The sequence below is a fragment of the Tachypleus tridentatus genome, chromosome 11 (assembly GCF_004210375.1).
Source record: "Tachypleus tridentatus isolate NWPU-2018 chromosome 11, ASM421037v1, whole genome shotgun sequence".
Lineage (NCBI taxonomy): Eukaryota > Metazoa > Arthropoda > Merostomata > Xiphosura > Limulidae > Tachypleus > Tachypleus tridentatus.
Window position 1 is genome coordinate 11821098 of NC_134835.1, and position 13731 is coordinate 11834828.

General features: G+C 34.2%; 1 pseudogene across 1 annotated transcript in view; it reads right to left on the minus strand.

Moving 5' to 3' along the window:
* Positions 1–680: 680 nt before the first annotated feature.
* LOC143231674 (neural cell adhesion molecule 2-like) overlaps positions 681–13731 on the minus strand; it is a 239095-nt pseudogene continuing 226044 nt past the window's right edge. The window contains exons 9-14 of the transcript XR_013017108.1: positions 7391–7522; positions 6951–6984; positions 5133–5236; positions 4603–4814; positions 4047–4286; positions 681–1584 (exon numbers count right to left, since the gene is read on the minus strand). The product of XR_013017108.1 is annotated as a neural cell adhesion molecule 2-like (transcript). The remainder of the gene's footprint in view (positions 1585–4046; positions 4287–4602; positions 4815–5132; positions 5237–6950; positions 6985–7390; positions 7523–13731) is intronic.

Sequence of the window (13731 nt, forward strand, 5' to 3'; positions counted from 1 at the left end):
AATAGTGGGATTGACCGTCACATTATAACGCCCCCACGGCTGGGAAGGCGAGCATATTTGGTGCGACGGGTTTTCGAACCCGCGACCCTCAGATTATGAGTAGAGTGCCTGAACCACCTGGCCATGTCGGGCCTTTTTGTAAACAGAACAAAATAAATTATAACTTTGTCGAAATAGGACCACACTTGGAAATTATTTAAAATAATGTTCAAAGAAGCATCAGATATTTATGGACGTGATTGGGAAATTCCCGTTTCTTTTGTAATAATTGTTTTTTTAGTATTAAACACAGAGTTTGAAAACACAGATGTATGTATTTGTACCACACAAATATAATGTAATGTTATTAAAGTAATAAAGTTGATTTACATATTTTGTGTAAATGCGGGTTTAGTATAGGATAATTTATGTATAATTAATGTAAACTATAACATATATAACATAAATATATTCATTCTAGAGAGTATGATATCAAACACAGGCACAAGCGTGGTAATATTTTATAAATGTGTCACGAGGGAGCGCTTTCTAAGATTAAAACTCTCCTCGGATTCAGTTGTTTCCATAACACAAATATTTAAGAATTTCACTACTAGAATTTATAACAATTTATTATTTACAATTTAAAATAATAATTAAAATTGATTTAAAGTTTTCGATTTCTTCATGAAAAACAGCATTCATAAAAATAAAACGAAAAAAAACGAATGTTGGAAAATATCAACACGCCCTCTAGTTGATTAAAATAAAACTCTATGGAAGGTTAATAAATCCGGGCCTAAATATACAGGCGATAAAAGTAATTTATTAAGTTAATCAAAGGTAGGCGCTTTCTACATTCATTCGTTTGAATTTCAGTGTACACACGCACAAGTTATGTCTTGCTTCATGGTGAACTAAAATTTTATATCAACAACAATTTGTAGTCATGGTTTTTACTCCGACTGGTACGGTTGATTGTTAGGACACTGACAAATAAATTTCATATGTGTTTGAAACTTACAATAACCACAATTATTCACATAAACTGAAACTATTATATATGTATCTGCAGTTTTTTTTCAAAGCAACAATATAGACGTTATATATATCATTTGAGGGTAATTTCGGAAGTAATGAACTGATATACGTTTTATAGACGACAATGGCACCTGTTAATTTGTCCATAAATTTATATCGTAATTTTAAAATTATTCAAAAGATGGCGCTCACAAAAACATAGTCTCTTGCTCGTGTTTTTCCTTCCGTTTAATTCGTAAGCAATCACAATGAATCTTTGGAAAAAAATTTACACGTATCATTTTGATTTTGGTTCTGTAGAAACATTAACATGGAAAAGCAAAAACACTGGATTCGATAAATAAATTAGCGTGTGATTTTCCTGAAACCACAAGATTAAATCAAGCAGGTTGGTCGCTGATAGTTTAAATTAAAACTTTTACGAAACCATCTTGAGTTTGAAGACATTCGTGTCTGTCATTTTTCAACCGATGTTTTTTTTTCTTAGAAGGTGAACTCATTCCTACACAAGCACTTTTTCTGTTGAAGACAGTTTTTCAAAACCATAGCAATATTTCTTGTTACCTGAAACAAAAAGAAGAAAGATATCATGATCATCTAGCCTAAGTTAAAATATACAGTTTCATCAAAGAAAGCTTTGGGAATATCCACCAATCAGATAAAAAGGATAATACGTACGATCTGATTTGTTAATGAAAAATATATACAAATTATAGATGTTAAAATTATTTTTACGCTCCTGAGCTAATGTAAATGAAGATATTGCAGATTGGAAGAAAGACAACTAGATATTAGTTATGTAATACTGAAGAAGAAATATACAAGGTTTATTCGCTTCGGGTTAAGATGGACGACAAACACTGGTAGGTAGACTTAATTATGGTAAATTTACTCAAGCTGGTTACCATGACATATAAAAATTATATTTTATGTTGGAATTCCCTGAGTAGAAAGTTTGTGTACTTAAAGCACTAAATTCAGGGTTGAATCCTCGCGGCGGACACAACAGATAGTTCATTGTGCCTCTGTTTTCAACCCAGCATGGCCAAGCGTGTTAAGGCGTTCGACTCGTAATCCGATGGTCGCGGGTTCGAATCTCGGTCGCACCAAACCTGCTCGCCCTCCCAGCCATGTGGACGTTATAATGTGACGGTCAATCCCACTATTCGTTGGTAAAAGAGTAGCCCAAGAGTTGGCGGTGGGTGGTGATGACTAGCTGCCTTCCCTCTAGTCTTACACTGCTAAATTAATGACAGCTAGCGCAGATAGCCCTCGAGTAGCTTTGCGCGAAATTAAAAAAAAACAAAACAAACAAACAGTTTTCAACCAAATCAGCGAACGTTTAATATTTACAACACAAAACATAAAAAAAAAAACATATGACCCCAGTCACCTCACTACACGACATTCTTGGTTTAAAATCAGTTTTTTGTCGTTGAAGGTATCTAATTTGGAAGCTAAATCAAATACAGAACGTCTGAACATTTGACACAAGGCGTTTTCATAAAGTAACAGAATTCTACCTTAAGGCTTACCAATTCATTTCTACATGTGCGTTTTCGCACAACTTGAAATATATTTGAAATGTGTATGTGTATATTATCTGGTATTAAGAAACATATTAAATCATGGTTAAAGATGTAGAATATTAAAGATTTGTTATGGCGGTAATAGACTAGACTGAAACTAATCAATACCGTTAATTCTTGGGCTACTCTTTATCAAGGAGTAGTAGAAATGTCTGTCACATTATAACGTCCTCACTTGTTTGGTGACAAGAATTTGAGGCTGTCACCGTCATACTGGGAGTCGAGAGCCTTACATAGCGAACCGACAAGAGCGGACCGAAAGTGTACCTCGTTAATTATTGTGGTACGTGAAATTAAACAGAACAATATATTCACCAAGTTACACAAATAAGTGATACATGTACACTGAATGTGTTCAATTACTATAAGTACGAACGTCAAACACTTCAGTTTAAACTAGTGATACTTGTAAGGTTTAGTATAAAATGCCTTTAGATGAAAAATTAATGCAAAGCGTTTTTGGTCTACTAGTGTATGTTTGATTGTTCGGTTACTTTCAATGAGTGACATTTTAATTTCTGTTAAAACGAATTATTTCCCTTTTTCGTGTATGTTTCGAGGGAGTTACATGTTACAATAGTTACATATTAATCACTCTGTAATAAGTTCACGAACTATGAAATTCACAATGTTGTTAGCTAAAATGTATTTACAGTGTGGTAAGCTAATACGAACCATGGACCTTCATATTCACAGTATGACAGGTTAACGCTAAGCCATGTTCGAATTCTCTATAATAAGAAAATCTTAATATAATATGAGATTAGAAATGTGTGTAGAAAGTTTTGTTCGTGAGAACAAAAAAGTCTCCAAAACCATAAATTTATATTTCATCAGATAGTGTACCCATCTGTACGTAATTAGTGTACCCATATGTTCGTAATTAGTGTACCCATCTGTTCGTAATTCGCTCTACTTCATTTTCTATCTTCTCTTGATTGTTTGTTTGAATTTCGCGTAAAGCTACTCAAGGGCTATCTGCGCTAGCCGTCTCTAATTTAGCTGTAGACTAGAGGGAAGACAGCTAGTCATCACCACCCACTGCTAACTCTTGGGCTACTCTTTTACCAACGAATAGTGGGATTGATCGTAATATTATAACGCTCCCACGGCTGAAAGAGCGAGCATGTTTGGTACGACCAGGATTCGAACCCGCGACCCTCAGATTACGAGTCGAACGCCTTAACCAACCTGGGCATGCCGGGCCACGTACTCTCAACTTACGTAGAACCGTGTGCTGTTCCTTATGTACCATAAATTATGACGTATGACACAATAATGCCCAAATTAGAATAAACGAGTACATTAGACTAACTCAGTTTTATTAAACTATAAACTGTGTTTAATTTGTTTATAATTTTTCTTCTTACCGCGTCCAAAACATTTCATATATGTATACGCCGTATAGTATCAGTAAATAAGTTTTAGATTTCTTACCCACGTTATAAATAATTGGTCCCTTTTGTAGTAACGTTTCATGCAAGATTAAACTGCACTTTCTCGTCTACTGGTCATCAGAGGTGTTTCACAGGAGGAGAGATATTCCTCATCCATTTCCAGCTGCTGCCCTCTGAAGTCAATCTTGCTGTAATCTGTCGCTGGTAGCTGTCGTCTAACCATTGAAGTAGACTCAACCATTCTTGGTAATGCTAACTCAGCATAAGTCACGTCTACCGGCTAAAGTAGGTTTAATAAAAATTACGTTACAACAGGTGGAATGTACCTTAAAACAACAACAACAAAACGCGCGAAGTCTGATAAGTTAGTGAAATTGTAAAATTTGTTTTACTTACACAAAATTGTTGAAAAGAAATGTTCGTTCTTTGATCTCTAGCATCAAAGAATGCGTGATCATAACACGAGAAACTGGTGAAATGGAATTTTAATTGTTTTAAATTGCTATGACACCAAGCAACGCGCGATCATATTAAAGTTTAAGTCTGGTTAACAGTTTTGATGTATGCAGAATTAAATGCATCAGTTTCTCACTCACTTTACTCAACCGAGGACTTCTTGTGCTTCTTCTAGTTGGAGACTGATTTGAATAAGGACTCCCAATCCTGTCTGCCGGTATGCCAGTTGGTAAAGGAGTGGTGTAGATGGTTTCCATGGCTATGTGGCCAGATTTAGAACCTGGAGTACTGTAGCAAGATTCAACAGTACTGTTCAGTTGTAGACAACGTTCGAACCCTTCTTCAGAATAACCTGCAGCGAACATTACATTTTATAAGTTTACACAATAGTATAAGTGTGTGTATATTGCTTTATATGGTTTGGTGGCATATGTTCTGTCAAAGAAAGTAATTAGTCGTTCTAAAATTATATTTGAAATAAGGTATTTCAGAAATACGGTTATAGTGGTATAACAAAGGTTATTATTATAGCCAGAATGTTTATAATTCATTTTGTACAAGATTGTGTGCACTTTAATATGGTTAATTCTCCGGTTAACCATCTACCTGTTAATATAATTAGCTCTTCTGCTACACATCTACGTGTTAATATAGTTAGCTCTACTGTTACCTGGATACGAAGCCTTGCAGAATGTTTTCGATGGAATTATGTCTGGACCTTTGTCATCCAAGTCCATCATGTCGTCAATGTCTTTCTTAAGTGGCATGTGAGACCTGAAGAGATAAACCAGTGGTTAATCTGTTCATAGCTTTGAAAATAAACCGACGAATCTTTTACCCCAAAATCATAAACTGACGAAAGACTAGCGGTCTTAATCTGGAAGTGGTTCCTCTAATCACTGTTGTATAATTAATGTCTTTAGTGTTAGTTAGTTAACACATTCTTAGAGAACATTTATTTAAGTTCTTGTTTTGTTAACGTTCTTCAAGTCTATGTCATTCACTTCCTTAATTCGACACCTACTCAAATTTAGTGAGATAATGAAACTGAGGTACGGCTTTTTCATTTGTTGGTTTGTGAATGAATACTAATCTACACAATGAGTGCTGAGTCCATTACGAGTATATAAATCCGATTTGTAGCGTTGTAAGTCAGCAGACTCAGAGTTGTACCGCTAGAGAGCCACTGACGTTAAGTGCGAAGTATTAGTGGTTGGCCTTTATGTCGGACACTGAGTTGATTGATATATGACGTAATGTAAAAAAAAAAATAAATTAAAATGCAAAATAAAACGTAAGGCATAGAACCAGCTTTTCATAGCGAAGTATGAAAGTCGGAACTTGTTATTTAGTGTAAGGTAGAAAACGTATCTGAAGAGTTGTGAAATTATTTCTTTACGTTTTAACAGTTACTTCCTTTCGACATTTAGTGAAGTTGTCGAAGACATACAGTTCTGAACGATTTTGAAGCTACTTCCATTACGAGTAAATCATACTATTACAGTTTTAAGTTACTACTGACATTAAAATAACTTACTGACTAGTCTCCCTGTGGACCTCGCCCGGCATGGCCAGGTGATTAAGGCGCTTAACTCGTAATCTGAGATTCACGGGTTCGAACCCCCGTCACACCATACATGTTCGCCCTTTCAGCGGTATGAGCGTTATAAGTGTTGGTCAATTCAACTATTTGTTGGTAAAAGAGTAGCCATAGAGTTGGCGGTTGGTAATCATGAAAAGCTGCCTTCCCTTTAGTCTTACACTGCTAAATTACGGACGGCTAACGCAGATAGCCCTCGAGTAGATTTTCGCGATATTCAAAACAAACCAAGCCCTGCACTTACAACTGTATAATATGGGGTTCGATTCCCGCTGCGTACAAAGTACAGATAGACCTTGGTGTAGCTTTGCACTAATAAAACTACAACAACGAACAACTGGGCAATTACTTTCTGAGATACAAATTTAATCTATCTATTAAATACATGTTTTGAATTTGTTTTGTCAGAGACTGCATGACAAGTGTCAGACTAATTGATTCCAATAAGAACAACAGTCTTTTCGTAACCGAGAAATTTCGCCGCACAAAATATATGGAACGTTAGAAGTATCGTAAAATATCACGTTAGCACGCGATTCGACGGTGCAAATAAATTGTAAAACAAACGTTACGAAAGGAAACACCTTAGTTTGCAGGGCACGACGTTTAGTAGCAATTCTAGGAACTTACGAGTAAAACCAGAGAAGCAAATGTAATAATATATCAACCACAGTAAGTCTAATATATCTTATGATGTGATATCATAGTATTGGACTGATACAAAATGAAATGAAACAATTCTCATTTAGTTTACGTTCAATTATATACCCTTCTTGTATATTATATACCCTGTACTATACTTATATAAACTGATGGGATTCGAAGTATTATCAGTATTTTATACTGTCAGAAAAATAGCTTGGAAAATATATAATTAAAAACACGTACTTGTCTTCATCTGTTGCTCCATCTGTCTGAGCTGCTAAGAGAAAAAAAAAACGTATATTTCCAAGCATAAGATATCTTATCTACAAGTTTACTTTTATAATGATACTACTGTTATTAATTGTACTGTTGAAAATTGCTGGTTACAAAACAACAGAGTTGGAAAAGTCTTAACATTTGGAGTTTATAAATTGGTTTTTTATAAAATATATTAAAACAAAAACGGACAAGAATTTACGAGTAAAAATTCACAAGTCACGTTGTGTTAGTGGTATTTAGATTTGTCAGTTACATCCTTTCTAATTTAACTTGATACAGTTTATTTATGACGAAAAGATTGAGGTTAGGAACAAAAGATAAAAAACGTTTTTTTTAAATTGTATTTTTGGACCAATCAGTTTTTACTCAAGCACGTCTTTAGTGGTTTTTAAAAGTGTTTTTACCTCTGGATTGTTGTTTTCTATTTTTCACTTTCAAGACCATCACAACAACAATAGCCACAAGGACGAGTACAGCTACAATAGCAATAAGAATCGTGAACAATGGTCCAATAATTACTTGGTTCTGAGGGTGAACTGAAAAGAATGGGAAAAGAGAAGACAGTTTTGTATATTTGATTTATCTTTCAAAACTAAACAGAGACGTACAAAAAACTCTCTTTATAAAACTACAATGTTCTTTGCCATTTTTAGTTTCATCAACACAGGAACTCATTAAATATAGGTCTCGGCATGGCCTAGCGCGTAAGGCGTGCGACTCGTAATCCGGGGTTCGCGCCCGCGTCGCGCTAAACATGCTCGCCCTCCCAGCCGTGGGGGTGTATGATGTGACGGTCAATCTCACTATTCGTTGGTAAAAGAGTAGCCCAATAGTTGGCGGTGGGTGGTGATGACTAGCTGCCTTCCCTCTTGTCTTACACTGCTAAATTAGGGACGGCTAGCACAGATAGTCCTCGAGTAGCTTTGTGCGAAATTCCCAAACAAACAAACAAAACAAACAAACATTAAATATAAAGACAAGAACTAAGAGAAGTTTAAGAACTAATTATAAAAAAGTAACATATTTACATATATATATATATTACTTAATTCATTAATTTTCATTATATTTAAAATACAAAAAGATGCTGTCTGTTTGTTTTGTTATAATGCTTGAAACTACACAAAGGACTATCCGTGCTCTCTTCTTCACGGGTATCGAAACCCGGTTTCTAGCAATTTAAGTCCGCAGATACACAGTTGTGTCATTGGGGATCAAAACTATATTGCCACTAAGTAAATGTATAAATAAATGATATAATAACTATATAAGCTACAATATTGTGGTCTATAAATGTTACTTACCTTTAATCAGAATTTGTTTTTAAAAAACAAATATTATGGCTTAATATATATTAACTCCACCTATTGAAAATATTTTGATCAGTGTAAGCGCTTTTTTACTGCCAAGGTCCATTATCTTGTTATTGTCGATTTCATTATTATTACTCTTTTTCTAGGTATTAATTAGAATTTTGCCACAATAGAGTAATCGCTTTAACCTGTTCAGTGCCGTAGACAAGATAACTTGTGCAAGCCGATCGGTAACACAGTGCCACGGACGAGTTAATTCGTTCTCAATAATACCTAACTTCAACGCTAGGTGTCAGCACCATGCATGCATTTGACCTACTTACAAATTGTTTTACTTTCGATCCAAAATGGCATCACAAAAAAGGTACAAAATGAAGAAGCATCAGAGTTGTATTGTAGCAGCTGAAATACTTGGCACTCAACAGGTTAATACTGTTCCTGTATCATTATGAATATGATTTACAAATAAAGCTTCATTTGTCTAACGTATTGACTCCATCAACATTATTTGTTGGGTGATTGTCTGTATTAATAAAATTAAATGAAACTTTCCACACGAGATCTCCTTCCAGTATAAATATACAAAGATCAGGCTGTCTGGACTTCCATTGCTTTTGAAAGTATGAGTTAAAGTACAGTCTCCACCGTAAAGAAATTGAAAACACAAAGAAATTCAAAAACGCAATTTTTTCATTGAATGTATGATCCCATAAATGTAAAAAAGTGTGATGTATTAAAATGATGACATCAGATAAATAATTCATAACTTTGTAACAACATAGCTATCACATCACATACAATGTGAATATCCAGAAACACATACAATTATTCATAACTCCTTCCTTCAACAGCAGGCGTATCATGTATCACGAGTGGGTTCGAAGTTTGGTCAAACAAATAATATTAGAATAAATCTAGTTAGTTAGATTAGATAAGAGTTAGACTTCTACAGACTGTAATAAAGAGGGCTGCGTACATTTATCCAAGGTAGTGATAAAATATTATAATTCAAATCTTACAGAATCTATTCTTCAAGAGAAATAACAACGCATTTAGATTGTTTGTTTTTGAATTTCGCGCAAAGCGACGCGAGGGCTATCTGCGCTAGTCGTCCCTAATGTAGCAGTGTAAGACTAGAGGGAAAGCCGCTAGTCATCACCACCCACCGCCAACTCTTGAGCTACTCTTTTGTCAACGAATAGTGGGATTGACCGTTTCATTATAACGCCCCCACGGCTGAAAGGGCGAGCATGTTTTGTGCGACGGGGATGTGAACCCGTGACCCTAAGATTACGAGTCGAACGCCTTAGCCCACCTCGCCATGCCGGGCCAGCGCATTTAGTAGTATACATGAAGGCCTAGTTCTAAATAAGGGTGAGTAGAGAACGGTCGACGCTCACCCCGAGTATAACAGTGGATAAAACATAACGTGTTATTATGGTAGTAGCTTATACTATATGGATAAACCATAATGTGTTTTTATGGTAGTAACTTACACTATGTAGATAAACCACAATGTGTTTTTATGGTAGTAACTTACACTATGTAGATAAACCACAATGTGTTTTTATGGTAGTAACTTACACTATGTAGATAAACCATAATGTGTTTTTATAGTAGTAACTTACACTATGTAGATAAACCACAATGTGTTTTTATGGTAGTAACTTACACTATGTAGATAAACCATAATGTGTTTTTATGGTAGTAACTTACACTATGTAGATAAACCACAATGTGTTTTTATGGTAGTAACTTACACTATGTAGATAAACCATAATGTGTTTTTATAGTAGTAACTTACACTATGTAGATAAACCACAATGTGTTTTTATGGTAGTAACTTACACTATGTAGATAAACCATAATGTGTTTTTATGGTAGTAACTTACACTATGTAGATTAACCACAATGTGTTTTTATGGTAGTAACTTACACTATGTAGATAAACCACAATGTGTTTTTATGGTAGTAACTTACACTATGTAGATTAACCACAATGTGTTTTTATGGTAGTAACTTACATTATGTAGATTAACCACAATGTGTTTTTATGGTAGTAACTTACATTATGTAGATTAACCACAATGTGTTTTTATGGTAGTAACTTACACTATGTAGATAAACCACAATGTGTTTTTATGGTAGTAACTTACACTATGTAGATTAACCACAATGTGTTTTTATAGTAGTAACTTACATTATGTAGATTAACAACAATGTGTTTTTATGGTAGTAACTTACATTATGTAGATTAACCACAATGTGTTTTTATGGTAGTATCTTACACTATGTAGATTACCCACAATGTGTTTTTATGGTAGTATCTTACACTATGTAGATTACCCACAATGTGTTTTTATGGTAGTAACTTACACTAAACTTTGTTGAAGTTTCTCATAGTACTTTCCTTATTCAACTTCTTTTAAAAAATCAGTAGATGTATTTCTGTCTCATTGTCTCACATTTAGTTTTCCACTGTCCTAGATATCACATTGTGTAACTTTGTGTTTAATTACAAACAGTTCATGTACAGATTTTTACATTCGTTTACTCAAAGTACTGTAATTTAAGAACTCGTACAACGTAGAATATGTGAGAAACTCAAGTGTTTTACTAAAAAACTTTTCTTTACTTTTTATAAATAAAAGCTCGAGAGAAAGTTACCATATCATGATAACTGATTGTCATATCTTGGTTTCTCGTTATTAGTTTGAGTATCATCAGAGAAACAGCTCTTTGATTCCCGGATGTTGTCAGACCACATGGTATATGTCAGTCACACACCAGGGGTTGTAGAGTTGGGAAAGTCAATACTACGACATGTTATTTTTGGGTTATCCGAGTGCAGATCTATGATCCTTCTTCATTGTACAGTACATATAAGTAACTAAAGACATCTAAACTTACCACAATTTGATAAAAGAATGTAAAATTCCTGTGCTTTATTAGCATAGTTTTGTTTATAAAACACCGTAAAAATAAATACGTCTTTCCGTCTAGTGAGGTTTTTGCGTTTACGAAGAGGTGTACCGCTTGTATTAAATATTAAATCGATACATTTATGAAAATATGAAAATTGGATTACATTACAGTATGTTGTCGTAAATCAAGTCTAATGTAACAATATAAAGGTATCTTCTACTCATTAAATACAACTGTTTATCCCATTTACAACACACATTTATCTGAGCTCTATTAAAAGAATAAATGTATATTTTTAATAGAAAACCTTAACTGTAGTCTGCACATTTAGCAGTTCGGTAGGTACTTTGAAGGCTATACAATCCACGTGCACACGAGACCTTATCGTAGAAGCGTATTATACTTAGTCTCATTCATAGGTGTAGAAGAAATACCACGTGAGCATTGCAGATACAAATTGATAACAAAGCATATTTGGTACGTGACTGTTATGTTTGAAGCAACATATATCCAATTGCTCATAATTTCGTGACAAATATAAGTAATAGTGGTCGTATTTTTAATGCACGTCCGAAAGCGCAAATGACATTAACAAGCACTTTTTTTCGGCTCCATTTTCATTAAAGAAGCTATATTTGTAAATTTCTAACAGTAAAGTACGTTAACACACAAAAATTCTACTTAAAATGTTAGAAAAAACTACAGGGTTAAGTATGTATTAATCTTGAATATTCAGTTTAAAAAATCAAGTGACAGTCACAGTTATAACAACAAAGTTATAACTTCATTATAACAATGAAGTATTTGCAGAACAGAAGGTATCATAATTATTTGTTAACATGGCTTGGTGCGTTTTAGGTAGTGTGATGTTACTTTGTGGAAGTATATACAACAGCCTTCGCCAGTACCAAATATTCTTACAGCTATACAGACCGGTAATTTAGAAATTACAAGACTGTACTTCAATAGCTTAAAAGTGAAAGGAATGTGGATCAACTTGGGGTACTGGGACCAATATTTAAGAGACATACAACAAACAGTACCTCAACCAGATATATAGTAACGAGGTCAACAGGGTATGAGGTAAGGCTTCCAGTAATTTCTCCCGACCGATCATCGTATACTTCAAGCAGCTGGATAATGAAATGAGTTTTTGCGGATATTATTGTGAAGGCATACCTGTAAAGTTGCCGGACGCAGCAGCTATAGATTTCTGCGGATTCAGAGTGCTAAAATTCGTGTTGGATTACTGAAAGCTTTCAATGAGGTATGATGTACTTTTAACAAGACATTCTTATGATGGAAACTTTTGTGATATAAACTACGTTGCAGAGCTATTATCTGGAGAAACTGTCGTCAGAAAGAGGATACCCAAACGTGGTGGACTGTAAAATCATGGTAATGCTCCAAAAGCATATATGAATTTGAAGAACTAAGTATTTCTCTTGTTACTCGGAAAATAGGCCATTTCTCGCCCTTTGTGTGTATGTATTTAATGTTTTTTGAATTGCAACCTAAAAACTCTGAGATCAACTGGTGTTTTAATAAGTTCGAGGTTCTTTCATTTTCTGCTACTACAGAAAGAGTTTTACCTTGATGGGTTCTGCTTCCAATGTTCTAGCATGCTCTCAAAATGTTCATATTACTTTAGGGAAATGTATATGATTCAACATTTATGCTTCGCATGGAATTACAGAATGCTAGTGAACGTAATATGTACAATAAATAAAGGACATTAACATTATATAAACATATATAAACGAAAAGACTGATCAAACTCAAGGAAAACTAGCTTATGTTCTAAAGGACATTAACATTATATAAACGAGAAGATTGCTCAAACTCAAGGAAAACTAGCTAATGTTCTAAAGGACATTAACATTATATAAACGAAAAGACTGATCAAACTCAAGGAAAACTAGCTAATGTTCTAAAGGACATTAATATTATATAAACGAAAAGACTGCTCAAACTCAAGGAAAACTAGCTAATGTTCTAAAGGACATTAATATTATATAAACGAAAAGAGTGCTCAAACTCAAGGAAAACTAGCTAATGTTCTAAAGGACATTAACATTATATAAACGAAAAGACTGCTCAAACTCAAGGAAAACTAGCTAATGTTCTAAAGGACATTAATATTATATAAACGAAAAGACTGCTCAAACTCAAGGAAAACTAGCTAATGTTCTAAAGGACATTAACATTATGTAAACAAAAAGACTGATCAAACTCAAGGAAAACTAGCTAATGTTCTGACCTAGTTACGAACAAACTAGCTAATGTTCTAATTTATTTACGAACAAACTAGCTAATGTTCTATCCTAGTTACGAACAAACTAACTAATGTTTCAACCTGGTTACGAACAAACTTCGATGATAAAAAAACTAAAAATGTATTTCAGAACGGTTAGTTTCTTAACCTAAAGATAACCTAGGAAGGTCGAAACGCTGTTCTCTGCTCATCAATAAAAGTGTTAATACCCATACCAACTGTTCTGAGATAC